The sequence below is a fragment of the Meleagris gallopavo genome, chromosome 7, assembly GCF_000146605.3.
Source record: "Meleagris gallopavo isolate NT-WF06-2002-E0010 breed Aviagen turkey brand Nicholas breeding stock chromosome 7, Turkey_5.1, whole genome shotgun sequence".
Classification (NCBI taxonomy): domain Eukaryota; kingdom Metazoa; phylum Chordata; class Aves; order Galliformes; family Phasianidae; genus Meleagris; species Meleagris gallopavo.
The window spans coordinates 30,550,157-30,566,087 of record NC_015017.2 but is presented as its reverse complement, the minus strand read 5'-3'; positions in this window follow the sequence as shown (position 1 = coordinate 30,566,087).

The following is a 15,931-nucleotide window of genomic DNA, read 5'->3' as shown; positions in this document are numbered from 1 at the left end:
AATCCCAATTCAGATTGAAAACAAAAATTCCCTTAACAGATTCTTGAAATTTCTTATATCCCCAGGTTATTCTGACCCTACCAAGTGCAATATTTCAGTGCAATTGAGGGAGGTCCGAGAGCACCAGGATGGGGTTTCATGGCATGATGGGAAGAAGTGCACACTTTCTCTGAGCCTCGGTTTTTCTTATCTGTAAAATGGCAGCAATACAACCTTTCTGTGATGAGAATGGCATCATCAATCCTGAATGTCAGCAGGGATGTAATTATTGTCTTCTTCAAACAGTGGCTGGGGAGATCTGTTAGCTGATGTTTTTAAAGTGCTTTGAAGATGAAAATATCTAAATATTCTTATTACTGTTATTATAATGGCTGTCCACAGTGATCACTGTGATTAGACAGCACCTTCCTGACACGTCCCTAATGATGAAATATCTCACGGGCTGCGAAGGGCTGAAAGCAATTCCTCTGCTGCCCCTGGAAAACATATCTAAAACCTGGCTTGGGGTAAATTGAGTTGTGGTGCACCAGCTGGTTGTGCTGGACTGCCCAGCCCTGCTTTCCATGGAGCATGGAGGATGGATTTCTCTGGTCTCTTTCTTTTTCTCCTCCTTCTCCTCCTTCTTCCCTTTTCCTTTCCCCATTTCTTAATTTCTTTCCAGGAAAACTCATGCTTGAGTTTAATAGGTGGATTTGGAGCATTTTAGCTGTTTTTTTTGCTGGTGTTTTTGAATGGGAAAAGGCTGTTTTTCAAAAAGTGAATTTCAGACTCATTACTTGTTGGAGAATTTATCCATAGGTAGGAAGCAACATAGACTGAGGGCTGTGGCGTGGGCTTACTATGCAGTGTGTTCATGAGCAATGTCATTGTGTTGAGGCACCCTAGACACAGATTCTGTTCCCTTCTTCTTCCAAGGAATTCAATGCTGGATGAGCCATTTCTGTGCTCCTTCACTTCAGAGAAATTCTCTTTAAGTTCATCTGGAAGATGTCCCATCCCTGGAGGTCCCAAGCCTGTGGATGGGCCCTGGGCAGCCTGAGCTGGTGGGGGGCAACCAGCCCTTGGCAGGGGATTGAACTGGATGATCTTGGAGGTTCCTTTCAACCTGAGCCATTCTATCACCGATTCTGTGATTCTGTGAAGATGAAACATCCCTGTATAATGAATGGCTGTCCAGCCAGTCAGTGCATGTTTTTGTGTGCATCTGGTTGCTCAGGCACATCCATATGGTGAACAGAAGACACAAAAGTCCCTATATATTTATGGACAAGGTAAAAGTACAGACAAGGGCCCTGATGATGTTTTCAGAATATAAATTGCTCGTGATGATCCTATTAATTCATCTGTAGCTTTTCCTCTTTACAAACAATCCTCCAACTGCAATCACTTGTAATGCAACCAGTTCTCAATACTGGTCATATTCTAACTCTTGTATTGAGAAGGTTTCCATTTTTTCTTTCTCATTTGGCTATTTTATTTTATGTTTAATATTTGATTACATCCTATTGTGTCTGATACTTACCAGAATTAAGCTCTCCTTGCTGTAATGAAACCCCAGTAAGCCTGGAGTGCTTTGGCAAAAGTAACCTCGAGCTTGTTTGTCGAGAGGGTTTTGCCAAGCCCACACAGCTCTAATTACATCTTTTCACTGGCCTCTTTTAAACTGTCCCTTCTTTCCAACGTCTTTTGTGTGCTGTGCAGAAATATGTTGTTATAATGAATACAGTATGTTTAGAATAAGTTTCATTGGATTTGGTAGCCAAGCAATTGTACGTTTTTATTAGAGGTACTGTAGGCTTCCAATGGAGATAATATTTATACAGTGGTCCAGAGTTGTTTGCATTTAGAAGAATAAATAAAATGAATAATATCCAAACAAGATAATTAAAATGTCAGTTACAAAGTACCTTTAATTTGCTTTGGATTTTGATTTGCATACCCCTTGCTTCACTTTGAAGACAAAGAGAAATGCACTCAATATCAAAACTCAGACTCTCTCTGGTATCCCGAGCAGCTCGGTACCTTCTTCTTAGACTGTGTCTGAAGTCAGATTACAGAAGTACACCCACGTTTGCATCTTCGGCCAACATTTTTCAGTAGGCAAACATTTATGTCTGGTGCCGTCAGATCCTAACTTCTCTTTTTCTTAAGTCACAGTGCAGTGGGTGATCAGGAGAAAAAAACAACCAACCCAAAGAATAGCAAATGAACAAACAAGCAGTTGAAGTCTAATGTCTGTGTTTGTTAAGAAGGCTGATGACCTGTTAATCACAGTCACTTTATGCCTCTGAATTTAGCAGCTGTGGTATATTTCCTAAAGAAATGGGCTTTGATATACTATAGCATTGTTTAAAATGTATGTTTAGAGTTTACTGGCAGGGAGAAGGTGAGAGGAGTATACCAGTTCCAGCTTCACAAACCTGTTGCTAGTTACACACTTGGATTTTTTGTCTGCTTACTGCATATTCAGCACTTTTAAAGATATTTGAAAAGAAGTTTGCAATATTTGGGAATTGAGCTTGTGTTTTGAAACAGATATTTCTTTTTTCTATTGTAACCATTACTGTGCCTATTCCATGAATCAGTTGTCCTCAGTGCTCCATCTTGATCCTTCCAAAATCTGTTGGGATTACTCATGATGATATTTGCTATGCAAATATGAAATTGTATCCTCTACTATTTAGAACTAGTTGCAATGTTCAGATTTTAAATGCACAACTGCATTGTGTCCTCAATGAATAAGGATGCTAACACTGCCTGCACATCACCAAGACTAGTGGAAAAAGCAAGTTAAACCTTTTACTTTTGTGGTAGTTGTTTCTACTCTTAGTTCTTGTGGTTTTTTTTCTAGCGTGCTTTGTTAAGTAGATCTTTATTTCCAGAAACTGAAATGTACTCCTCTTTCTTTTTCCTTGAAAATTAAAAGCTTCTACCTTAAAGAAGTGAATGATACATTATCTGCTATCTCTAAATTGAACCCATTTGGAGCTATTTGCATCCTGTAGAAACCTACAGCTGAGTGCTGTGCTCAGAGGTGTAATGACTGGTTGTCACAACACGCTGGAGGTGGCCCCATAACAAAATGATCCCCTGTCAATCCCCTTGCAGGAAACACATTGGCAACCTGTAATTCGGCCTCAGTATTAACATCCTGCCTGGGTTTTGTTAAATGGCACTTTCTAGGAAGTAGATCTGCTGAACTTGTGCTTAATAATGTTTTAAGGGGTGTATTTGATGGAAGTTTTAGAAAGCATCACATGGGGTTAACAGTGATTTGTCATTTGTTTCTAATTAAAGGACTTAATCTCTTATCACTAGAACAGCCTGGTTTTTTTTATACTAAAGGCACAGATGTGAATGGAAACATATTAATGAGATGTCATACTACACAGTCATTTAGTGTTTTGTTTAACTTAAACACAGCAGAAAATGTGCATCTAAGTAGACACATGTAATGACATTGAGATAGAATTATAATTTCCCACATTTGCATAACCTTTAGCAGCATCCACTTTAGATCCACCTTGCAGTGGTTATTCTATATTCAAAATTGATGTTTGTTTTACTAGTAAAAGGGTCTGAAATCACACAGTGACATTATTTTCCTGACAAGGGACCTGTTGTTTTCCTTAAACCAAATATTTGTCTGTTTGACTTTGTTTGTTCTTCTTGATAAGAACAAAATCTGTTCACTCTGACACTGTCACTTATTGTTCCTGCAAAGAGGTAGAAAGGAAAGACTGACCTCATCCATAGGTACTGTACCTATTGTCAGATGCATAACAGCCATTTTACTCCAGAAATATTGCAAACTACGCAAAAGCACCGTAGTATGATATCTAAGCCCAAAGGGACCATTTTGATCTCGTGTTCTGTCCAACTGTGTCATACAGACCATCATGCATCACTCAGTAATAGCTCTATCAAACCCAAACAACCTGTGCATGAGCTGGAGAGGGCTATCATTTCCAACATTCCCATTCTCAAGGTCACAACAGATATTAAGGTTAGAGCAAGAATGAATGAGTCACTTAATGTATTCATATCCACCAACGATGGATTTTTGGTCTAAGTATCAGTGAGCAAAGTCTATAAGAAATGACAGATTTCAATCAGAGTAGGTAGTATAGCCACTGAAGACTTCACCAAAGGTGTAAGCCATACTTTTTTCACTCCAAGAGGTGTGTGAAGGTGCTGCTGCAGTCCAATGACTGCAGCTCTCCTGGCACATTCCTGTGTGCTACAACAAGTGCCACTGCTAACACAGGGATCAGCTGTAGGCAATGCCAATGGGAAGGGGCCACTCTGACACTATTTACTGGTGGAGCTAAGGTCAAATGAACATAATTCCGATTTTTTCCCCCAAAATGCTCACCTTTCCCATATTGTAACTATCATGGCGAGCTTCTCTGATCTTCTGTCCCATGAGCCAGGATCACAGCTTCCAAGTGAGCTTAAATCCTTTTCTCTTCCCTATGTATTTGTTTTGCAGCTTAGTCTTCTCACAGTTACCAAGTTATATCTCCTCTTTCCCTACCATGCCCATCCTGTGTGTTAGCTCCCTTGATTACAGTAATCTTTTCCCTTTAAGCTTTTCATTGCCTTTCTTTAATCTTCCCAAAATTCAGCTACCAAAATACCTCATTATCCATCCCTACCGGCACATCACTTCTCTTTCCCTCTTTGTACTCACCTTCAGTCCCATTAAAAGCCAGAAGTCAAATCAAGGCTGCCCAAAATATCCTTGCCTCAACCACATGGCAGTAATTTGTTTTTAATCCCTCTCTCTTAACTACTTTTCTTTTATTATTATCAGTTGACCTTGTGAATTTACCATGTGAATAGTGTATAAACAGGAGGGGGTACAAGTTTTTCGAGGATAGTGGAAAGTGGAAAGGATAGGACAAGAGGGAATGGTTTTAAACTGAGACAGGGGAGGTTTAGGTTGAATATTAGGAGGAAGTTTTTCATTCAGTGGATGGTGATGCACTGGAACAGGTTGCCCAAGGAGGCTGTGGATGCCCCCTCCCTGGAGGCATTCAAGGCCAGGCTGGATGTGGCTCTGGGCAGCCTGGGCTGCTGGTTGGTGACCTGCACATAGCAGGGGGTTGGAACTGGATGAGCATTGCGTCCCTTTTCAACCCAGGCCATTCTATGATTCTATGATTCTATGACTCTATGAATGTGCATCCCAGATGGTTGCCATCAAAATATCTATTTCTGGGAGCATTCTCTGAATCTTCCCAGTTTTTGGCTGGCCTGAGCAGACCCTGCTCAGCTGGTAAAATGGTTCAAGAATGCTATCTGAAGTGTGGCTGTGAAATCAAGGAAGGAATAGGGAACGGTGCAGGTAGTGGGCCTGTGAACTAGTGTAGCTTGAAAAATTATCTTTATAAAGCGTTGGGGAAAAATCAGTGTTACTCATAGAAACAAAAAGAAGTCAATGAGAAATCAAAAACTGAAAATTATTTTTAATGTCTTTACTTCTGCTCTTTTGCTGTCTTCACTTCAACACCGGTGCCTCCAAAGGAAACTCTTGAAGAGAAACGTCTACAAGTGGTGACAGTTTCCCAACAAAATGATTATGTTTGGCAATGGCAATGGGTGGAAAACAGTTCCTTCTCTTGCAGCAGTATGGCGTACATGAGCCTGGCAGTGCTTTTGCTGTAGGGAATTGCCAGGTATCATGAAGGAGGTCTGAATCAGCCCTTGGTCATAGGTCTCTTTAACTTCTTTCCAGTCCTCTTATGCATAGTTAAATATTTTTTATTCAGAAGCTGTTGATTACGCATGGAGAGTAGTAATAGTTTGGCATTTATGCCACAGTTATAAATGCTATCCAGAAAATTAAGATTATTTAAAAACAACAGCAATAGAATTTAGCTAGCTATGAAAGTCAATTGCCAGAAATCATGAAAACCATACAGATTAAAATTTGGTTTAAAAAAGAGCTTGTAATTTTAAGGTCAACTTGATGTATTTCCCATCAGAGAGTTATTTTGATGTCAGCTCTAGCAAATAACCCACTATTTTTGTGATTTTATTTTTGTGGAATATACATGTGTATTTATAAGCTAGCACTGAGTAAAATAAATGATTGAATAAGCCTACATTTTAAAACAAAAGTGCCTGCATTTTTTTTCTCTGAACAGGTTTATAGAGATTATGAAGTAACCAGGCTCTGGTGGCTGTTTATCAAAACGTAGTATTTGAAAATAAATGAGGATTATTTATGTCAATATTCATTTGCATTTAGTACAGTAACTCCATCTATCTGTTTGATCCATTGCATTTCTATTCCAAGGATTTCTCAGTTGGCCAAAGCAAAATACATTCAGTGAAATGGTTAAGGCAGGAATACAATGGAACAGTCCTGATTACCTTAGAATAACATTCTGCACACAGAGTTACATGAAGGAAAGGTCCCCGTGTATTAATTTAGAGACCATGAATGAACATAAATCCTTTTTTTTTCCCCATTCAGAATACTTGGACCACCGTGCCTGTTTCCCTTAATGCTTTCCTTTGTATTTTCTTAGTGGGAGACCACTTGGAGGAGGTGACGTCCCTTTTTTTATAACAACTTGTTTCTCTTGGCTGCTGTGGTTATGATAATTAAGGCTGTTCCTCAGAGTTCCAATGGCTGTTCTTTCCTCACTTGCATTATAAGTTTTCCCTAAAATGAAAATAATGATATGCTAGGAAGAATCCAAAGCCAGGTCTATATAGTAACACTTCAGGACAACTATATAACAGAATTAGGTGGGTTCAACATTTGGTGGTTTTCTCAGGTGGCTCTGGCCTTTGGCTGCTTCTGTGATAGTCAAGAGAATCATGTTACTGAAGGACCCCATAAATATATTTCCTGGCATTATGAAAAGTCCTTTTACAGAAAATGCCAGAAATGCATTATTTCTTATTTAGTAAAGAGTTCTTTTGTGAAAGGCTTAATAGGAAGGTTGTGATGCAACTGAGAATATTTCAGGTTTTTTTTTGCATTGGCTGTCACAGCCAAACTTGATGACTTTTTGATGGGAAATGTAAACACACAACTGGAAATATGAGTGCTTATGCACACTGGTTAAAAGTAAAAATTAGATTCCCTTTTGGAGATGAGAGTTATAGCTTTCACAGAGTCACAGAATGGCCCAGGTTGGAAGGTACCTCAAGGATCACAAAGCTCCAACCCCCCTGCCACAGGCAGGGCCACCAAACTCCACATTTAATACTAGACCAGGCTGCCCAGGGCCCCATCCAACCTGGCCTTGAACACCTCCAGGGATGAAGCATCCCTTTCAGTCCTTCTCATTCTTATTTTAGTCACTTGTAGCTTGTGCTGTTGAGTGAAACTCAAAGACTCATATTCAGACAAATGCCAGCCAAATTTAGTCCTTGAATGTCTGTATTCCTCTCCGTATAGAGCTGTTCTCATTTACCCACTCAGGCTAAGCCACTTTCCATCCTAAACTCTACATCTCAGCAAGAGACTACAGTTCCTTCCAACTGCAAAGAGAAAACTGTCCACCCAAAGTTTACTGTGCATCCCTGCTCCCTTTTCTGCCCTCTGTGAAAGACTGAAAAAGGCTCATAAATGGCAAAAAGGCATTTGTATACAAGAAATGTTACTTGGCAATGAAAGCCTGTTTTGAAGTACACTACATGGTTTCTGAATAAATATTTCTTTAATGCATGTAATTACCGGATCAGCAGAATAAATGTGGTCATGTCCTTGTAATTAATACATTGTCAAAAGTTCATTTAAGTATAATAATTTCACAGGGAAAATGCTGTCTATGTAGTTCTTGTGATAATTTGTTAAATTAACTGCAATAAATATAAAATTATTAGTAGGTATATATTTATTTTTAAGTTCTTATTAATTTCCAGATGCCATCTAATACCTTAAACATTTTTTTTTTAATTGATTAAAAGGATACATGGTAAAAATAAAACTGCTGCAACAATATATTTCTTCTTTTTGCTAAAGGAATTTTCAAGCATCGCCACTTAGTACTGCAGCTGCAGTTGGCAAATATTTAGTTAAGAATTGTGTAATCAAGTTGGCAAAGGCTTGAAAACCCAGTGAGGAATGCAGGGAGAAGGATGCCTGTTTATCCACTATAGAAAACAAAATGCTTATCCGTGTATTTTGTGTCATACTTCTTCAGTTCTACCCACAGCTGATCACAAACACTGGGTTAACTATTACTGCTGTAAGGAGGGTTTAGCAATGGAAAGAGTCATTGCTGGTATTCAGAACTTATTTACTGTAATTCTTGAGAAAAGAAGCTTTCTGAGGCTTCATGTCAGCCTCAGAGTGGTGGATGTTTTTCTATGTTGACTCATTTTCTTCTGATAGGGGAAGCAGAAGGTATGGAGCACCAATGTGGCCAGGAAAAATGCTCTGGCTTTGGCTAGCTTGAACAGAAATCATAATTTGTTCTCAACTGGTATGTATATATCACTGAGTTTTATGGTGAACTAGGTAGTTCAGAGAGATTTCTACTGGTTTGATACTGCTTTGGGGAGGACCAATGTACCTGCTTCAGCACAAAGCTTTGTAAGGAAAGTGTCCTCTTGCCACATGGTGAACTATTTTCTGGCAGCAGAATAAGGTTTTACTTTATTCTTTGTGCTGTACAATCATGGCATTTATCTTCAGGCACTACAACTCCTAAAGATTATGTTCTTGGACCCTAGTTGGAAATCAGTTTCATTTCTAAACTTATAAACATTCTGCTCCCAAAACAACATCTCCCTCATGTGAGATAAACCACAGAATGATTGAGAGTTTACAGCGTGCTACAGTACTCCTAAGTAGGTTCTTAAATATATCCAGGTGGTGGAGGATTCCTATTCCCGTTGGGAAGATCTTCACCCTTCAGCTTTACTTCATCATTGAAATTTCATAAAATTGGGTAACTCCCAAGAGAGCTTGGCGTGTGGGGCTGCATTTGAAATATACGGACTGTGAAGGAAAACTGTTGTTTTTGTTGGAATGTGGGAGCAAAAACAAACAAATCTGGTTGGATGACCAGATTAAGAGAGGGCAGTAGTTAATGGGTCACACCCAGTCCCTGGAAAAGGGTCTCTCTGGGACCTGGAGGAGGGAGTGTGCTGCACTTACACCACCTTTCAGGTGACACCAGATTGATGATTCAGATAACAAACCCAAGGGCAGAGCTGCCTTTCAGATGGACCTAGACTGAGGGAATTGGCCAACCAGTACTGCAAGGAGATCAGCAGCAACGGGGTTGGAGCTCAGAGCTGAGCCTGTGGGGCAGGAGCTTGGGGCAGAGCTCTCCCTTCCTTCTCTAACTCTTCTGTGATCCTATGCCTGTGATGAAACATTCAAAAACTCCAAATCTATAAATCCGAGCTGCACCTTGTCACTCTGAGCTGCATGTTGAGGGTAAATTGCAAGATGCAGTGAGAATCCAAAATCATCTCTGACGTCTATCAGCTACAACATATAACCCACTGAATGCTGCATTTCAACACTAACACTTGTGTTTGATCCAGGGAGATATAAATGTTACTTGACCCTGAGAACAGGTCATGAAGCACATGACATCTTGCAATTAAGCTAAAAGATTCATTGACAAACATCATTCAAGTAATACGATGTGGATGGTTACAAGAAACCATAAAAATATTGTGATACTGCAGGGAAATTGGCTCCAATGGGTCTGTGTTACATCTTGGCAATGAGACTTTGTACACAGTAAAAATAAAGCAGTGCTGCTCATAAGCAGAGGAACATTAATTATATACATTTAATTTTACGTAACATCACACTTGTGAAAAACATAAGAAAATTCATATATTGTAAATGTCATCTTTCTTTTTTTTTTTCCTGAAGGAATTTTCCATTATTATTTTATGATGATAAAGTAAGGTGTACTGATGTATCCTCAAAATAATTTTATATTTATTTTTACGTATTTCAATAATATTGAGTCAATAAAGATGATATCAGGAAATCTATGAACTATAATGAATTTTATTTACATTTTTATTATAGCACTAACTTCACATCAGTTCCCTTCAAGTGTACATTTGAATAAAAATGTGCAAATCATCTCTTTTTAGCAAAACTACCCCAAACGTCTCAATCACTTTTGTAATGAAATTTTTACTGCGGCGTTTGAAAATATTTACATCAGCAAGAAAAAACGTTCATCAAACCAGGCCATATTCTGAGAGAGCAGTGAAAATGGAGTAATGCAAGTGGGATATTACGTGAAGAGAACTGACCCTTGGTTTGATAGCCCTTTTTTCCCGAAAATGGTGGCATTAGCAGAATAAGATGAATGTATCTTTGCACGGAGAAAAGACCCAGAATTGGCTCTGCAGTGCAGTAAATGGAGCTTTTTATTTTTAAAGCTGTACTTCAGAACTCTTGTGATTGTATTAGATGGGACTAACAGTGGCTCTCAAATGGCAGGCTAAGACACTGCTACGTAGGTGCTTTAACAGCTGGTTACAGTCAGAATCAGTCGGCTGTGTCTTCAGAAGTGTTTTTAACTCAGTTTCTGATGAAATGTTCTGCTTTGTTGTCTGAGAGAAATACCGAGGGTGTGCAGCAGTCCATTTGGGGCTCAACAGTCCAGAGCAATTAATGCAATGTTTGTGTGTTGGAACCTGGGAGGAAAAAGGTGTTTCTGGCAGGGAGGTCTGAGAGGTCCCGGCCACCCCTCAACCACTGTTGGCATTTGGAAGCGTCAGCAGCACAACCAGCGGCACTGGTCCCAGCCAGCCATCTGGTAGCCATGAGAATAGAGTGAGCCATGTTGCTTATCCAATAACACTTGAAGCTGTTTGCAGTCTCCATAAACTTTTAACACTTTTGAAATGCATGCATAGAAGACAGCTCCTTGCCTCTATTGGAGGGAATGTCAGATTTACACAGTGTCCGGATACCGACGTTTCCAAAAGCTGCAAAGTCCACTGCCAAAAACAAAAGCAGGCCAAGAGCAGCAAAAAAAAAGTCTCTTGGAAACCTCTGTTTGCTGTTTTTCAGTTCTGTTTTATTCATTTTATCACTACAGCTTGGGGTTGGGCTTCCAGCTTGGGCCGTGTGAGCTGCGAGGTGTGGACCTCCCTTGTTGCATTGTATAGCAGGAGATAGCTGGAGTTCAGCTATAGATTCAGTTCTATAAGACTGATGTCCACAGCTGACCGAGTGTTGTATCAGAGCACATTTCCTGCTCCCCTTTGTGTGCTGCCGATGCCTTGTCCTGGCTGTGACTGCCCAGACAAGGAGGCTATGGCTTTGTTTTGCACTGGAAAGAAACAAGTCCTTCCAGTTGTCCATTCAGACTCAGTATTGCTAACTTTGGGTTCACATTAAAGTGGTTGCACATCCAAATCACCTTCCTGAATTTTCTTTATCTTTTACTACTCCGGGCACCTGCAGTAGTATGGACACTGCATCAAATGGACGCTTGTGCAACTGTATAGCTAGCCTTGTCCTCTGCAGAGAAATACGGGGTCTCACATGCTCCCATCTTTGTTGCAGTGCTGCCATACACCATGCTATTGAAACAGAATAATTGCCCCACTCTTTTCTGTGTTCTGCATCATCTGCTTGCTTGTTTCATTGATAAACCACCTCTTCTGAGACAGTAGCCCATTATAGTAATATGCCAGATATCAAAGTCATGGCATTGATATATGCCATTAACACAATGAAAATAAATTTCAGCTCATACATTTCACAGACAGAGTTTTATCCTGACCTCCTAAGGTGAGAGACAGATGTTTTCCACTGGCAATGTTTTGGTTATTTGTTTCTTTTTGTAAAGTGCACATCTGAAACCCACCTATATAAAATGCAATGAGGGCTGCATGTTAAGTGAAACAAGGGAAAAATATGCAGACTTTGAGAGATGGAAGGAAAAAATCCTGCAGCAAACTCCAGGATGTGTGAGTGAGTAAGCATAATAGATCAGAATAAGGCCCTAAATCAATTTTATTTTCACAGTTCTAGCATCATAAAAAGTGGGTGGCAGTAAACCAATTATTATGCAACTTAATGAACTAATTAGGAAAATCAGAGCAATAATGGTACTGGTACTGACTGATCTGAATATAAAAAGTAGAATTAAGTTCTCAGTGTTGAATTTTTCAATACAAAGAATGATATAATAACTTTTAAAGCATTTTGAACTTGGGGAGAAGGAAGATTGCATCTCTGGTTGCTTTGGGCACCCAAACGATCTACTGTTTCATGTACTAAACTCTCTATGACTATAATTGTGTATGCTGATTTAAAAAGCAAACAAAAATAAATACAAGAAAAAAAAAAAAGGACAGCAAAATCATAGAATCACAAAATGGTTTGAGTTGGAAGGGACCATCCAGATCATCCAGTTCCAATACAACCAGCATAGTGAGGGCACCTCCCACTAGACCAGGTTGCCCAAAGCCCAATCCAACCTGACCAGGTCTTTAAAAGCATCACTTTCATTTTTGCACCCCTAAATGTCGTTGAAATCTGGAATTCATGCTTAGGAGGTGCTTAAAAGCTTTGACGATATTGACTTCGGTGACTGATACTGCAGAATCTGATGGCATGCCACCTGGCATACTGGGACAGCTTCATAACACAAAGCGCTGGTTTAAATTTCTGTAGGAGTGGGGTTTGCAAAATGAAAGGCCCAGGAATAGAAAGTAACCACAAAAGCACGGACTCTCTTCCTTAATATTCGTATTGTAGACAATGCTATGCCTTGAAGTACTTTAAAAAATTCCTGTAGTGCTGTACATGCTGACAGACATTATGAATATATTGCTCTCAGACCAGCATTTCTCATTATACATCAGATATTACATACGAGCATTTCAAGACATTCAATAGTTAGTTGATTTTCTTTCTTTAAATCATTTCTGCCTTTACATATGTTGATAACATAATATGTGATTATAGGCCTAACCTTTTCCTCTTCAACATCAATGACAAAGTTCCCTTTGACTTTGGTGTTGAAAATGCAATGAACCCTTGTAAATTTCTCCATCATTTCCTTGCTATTGTGAAATGTACTATAGAGTTTTCATTGAGTCATAATATATTTCTTTATCGTGCAGTGATAAACTAAGGTTTATTTACTAGCTATCATGATACCATGTCAGCTTTATCCATGGCTGGCAAATATAACAGCAGTAATATTTGTACGTGTCACACATTGATTTTTTTAATGGTCTTTATGATGTTTGATTATGGAATTGTTGCTTGAGAATGAATGTTGCCATCAGTCTTTGTCAAACGTGTATCAGGGCAGATTCACTTGAGACCCGTGGTCTCAAATGGAGCCTTGTGGTCTCTACTGGAGCATTACCAATGTGTGTGTATCCACAGACAGGACCTAGCTGTATTAGTGTGTGAAAACCCATGCTTTGTCCATATCTGCTCTTTTCCAAGAAGGCAGCATTCTGGTCCACCAGTGATTCACCATAAAGTAATGGTGAAAGTCTTTTCTGAAATGGCTTTCTACTTCACGGAAAAACACGGTTAGGAAGAAAAATAATTTCTGCTTTCCATGGTAAAAACGATCAATGTGAATAGTTTTGTTTATTTTCCTGGTCAAAAAGCCACTGTCAGAGTATATTTAAAGTAAATGGGGAGATGGGAGGGGCAAATGGCCTTAAAGCAAATGTATCACATACAAGACTTTTTTAAAAAAGAGAAGGAACCCAGGCCAGCATGTTAAAAATGAGCATTTCCAATACAATTTGTCACCCATGCATAAATCTTGCTGACATTTTCCGTCACTTTAATAGCCTTCCCATTTTATAAATCAGTATGAACTTGCACAGTTGCAAAAAGTGTGTATTTTGAACATCTCATTTGCATACTTTACCAAAAGCCAATGAGGCAGTGGAAGCAACACTGGTGATCATAATAAGTGTTTGGGAAAAGGCAGAAAGATCACTAATGGTTTGCCTTTAGGGATTTCTGTACTCCATAGGGGACGAAAATGAGAAATATTTTTCAAACAGCAGGGGTAAAGGTTTTAAAACTAGAAACACATGGAGTGATAAAAATGTTAGTGCCACAGGGCGCATAGCAGGAAAAATTTACAATGTAAAAACTGTAATTTCAGCATTAGGAAGTAATAATCGTGTTTCATCATTGTTATTAAAGCATGACCCTTAAAGTCACATAAATTAGATATAACTTTCTAGAGAAGTGTATTAATCTTCAATGGAAAATATTAGGAAAGTTTATTATCATATGAATATCAGAAGAAATGTTTTTTTAATAACAAAAATAAGTTAAACTTTTGTTGTTCTTGTTTTCTGGTATTTTGTGTGGTTTTTTTTCATTGATTTTGAAGAAATCTTTCACGTTTTGAAACAATGGATAGCCTTGTGTTTACCCGATGCAAAATGCAGTGGCCAGCTTTGCTCTGGAGACCAGAATAGATACACGAAAAGAAACAAGCAGCCAGCAATTAAAGAATGAGCTAAGAAAAACCAGGAAGTACTATCCATGGGCATAAATGGCTTATATCTTGGTCAACTTGGTCTTTCTATTGCACTGATGCCTAATCATCCAAATCATTCATTAAGAATGTTAGGCTCATTGGAAAAAATAAAATAAAATTGTAGCCTGAAGTACCAGAGGAGTATCTTTTGGGAGACTTGAAATAGAACCAGATATCCAGGGTGTGTAATTAATGACTGACAGTTTCCATCCTATCTTTCAAGTGAAATTTTATGAGGAACTCTGTATTTCTTGTCCACGCTGCTTAACAATATCTCTTCACCTGCAAGGACTTTTCAGAAAATTTCTATTTTCTGCAAACTAATGACACACTGATGGCTAGCATGCCCCCAGCTCTCCCATCTTTGTCAATACCTTGGGTATGAATAGTGTGGTGGGACTGTGTGTGCGAAGCACCTGCTGCTGAGGACAGTGTGGTACCACACTTAGCACTGCTGAGGATGTGTCCAGAACGAGTATGAATTCTGCTGCATTTCTGGCTCCAGAATACCAGAGATCTTCTTGAAATGGAGCACTGAGGTGGTGAGTTTAGCAGTATTTGCTATGGCTCATTGGAGCTGTCTAGGTGTTGACTAGAATTAGGGAATGATCTCTGAATTTTTCTATTTTCTTAATCTTAAAGTTTCTCTTTTTGGTTTCAATTAAAAACAACAACAACAACTATAAATGTATAAAGTGGAATAGTGTGCCAAAGGGAATGGAATAGAGCACTGTTGTTGATAAAGCCTGCTGACTTTCTGCATTAGAGATATCTTCAACTTGTTGAAGTCTGCAGTGATAAATGCATCTTGCACTGAGGGTGTGTCTTTGAGCAAAGATTTGCCTGTTCTCCATTGCTCACTCACCGCAGCAGTAAAACCATCAGCAGCAGAAGAGTAAAGAACAGATCTCTTATCCAACCCCTATGAAGGCTGAGAGCTCTCATTATTAAGATACAGAGCCTAACTTCCTCTTGAATACTCTATTACTTGAATTGTGACTTTCCATTTTCATCCTCCACATTTGTTCATCTGCAAGAGGAAGAGGTCTAGAGTTCACCTAGATGAAGAGAAAACCCCTTCCAAACTTAATCTGTAGCTTGACTTTGAGGGTAGCCTCTTGAGAAATAGCAAATTCCTTCCTAAGTACTCCAAACACATGAATGCTATGCATAAGAAGGGCATCATTATTATCTCTCCCTCCAGCTGTGTTCTTGTGTGAAAATGGTTGTAGCTGATGTTTTTTCGGTCCCTTTCTGCCAGTCCCTCAGGCAGTTTATGAAGCTCATGCATAGCCAAAGATTAGGCATTGTGCTTCTCTGTGCCATTGGAGCTAGCAAGGCAAACTTGTCCAAATGTTTTTTCCCCCACAGGACGCCTTTCCTGTTTGCATCAAACATGATTTGAAGATTTCTGCCACTAACCCCGGTGGCTGAATTTATCT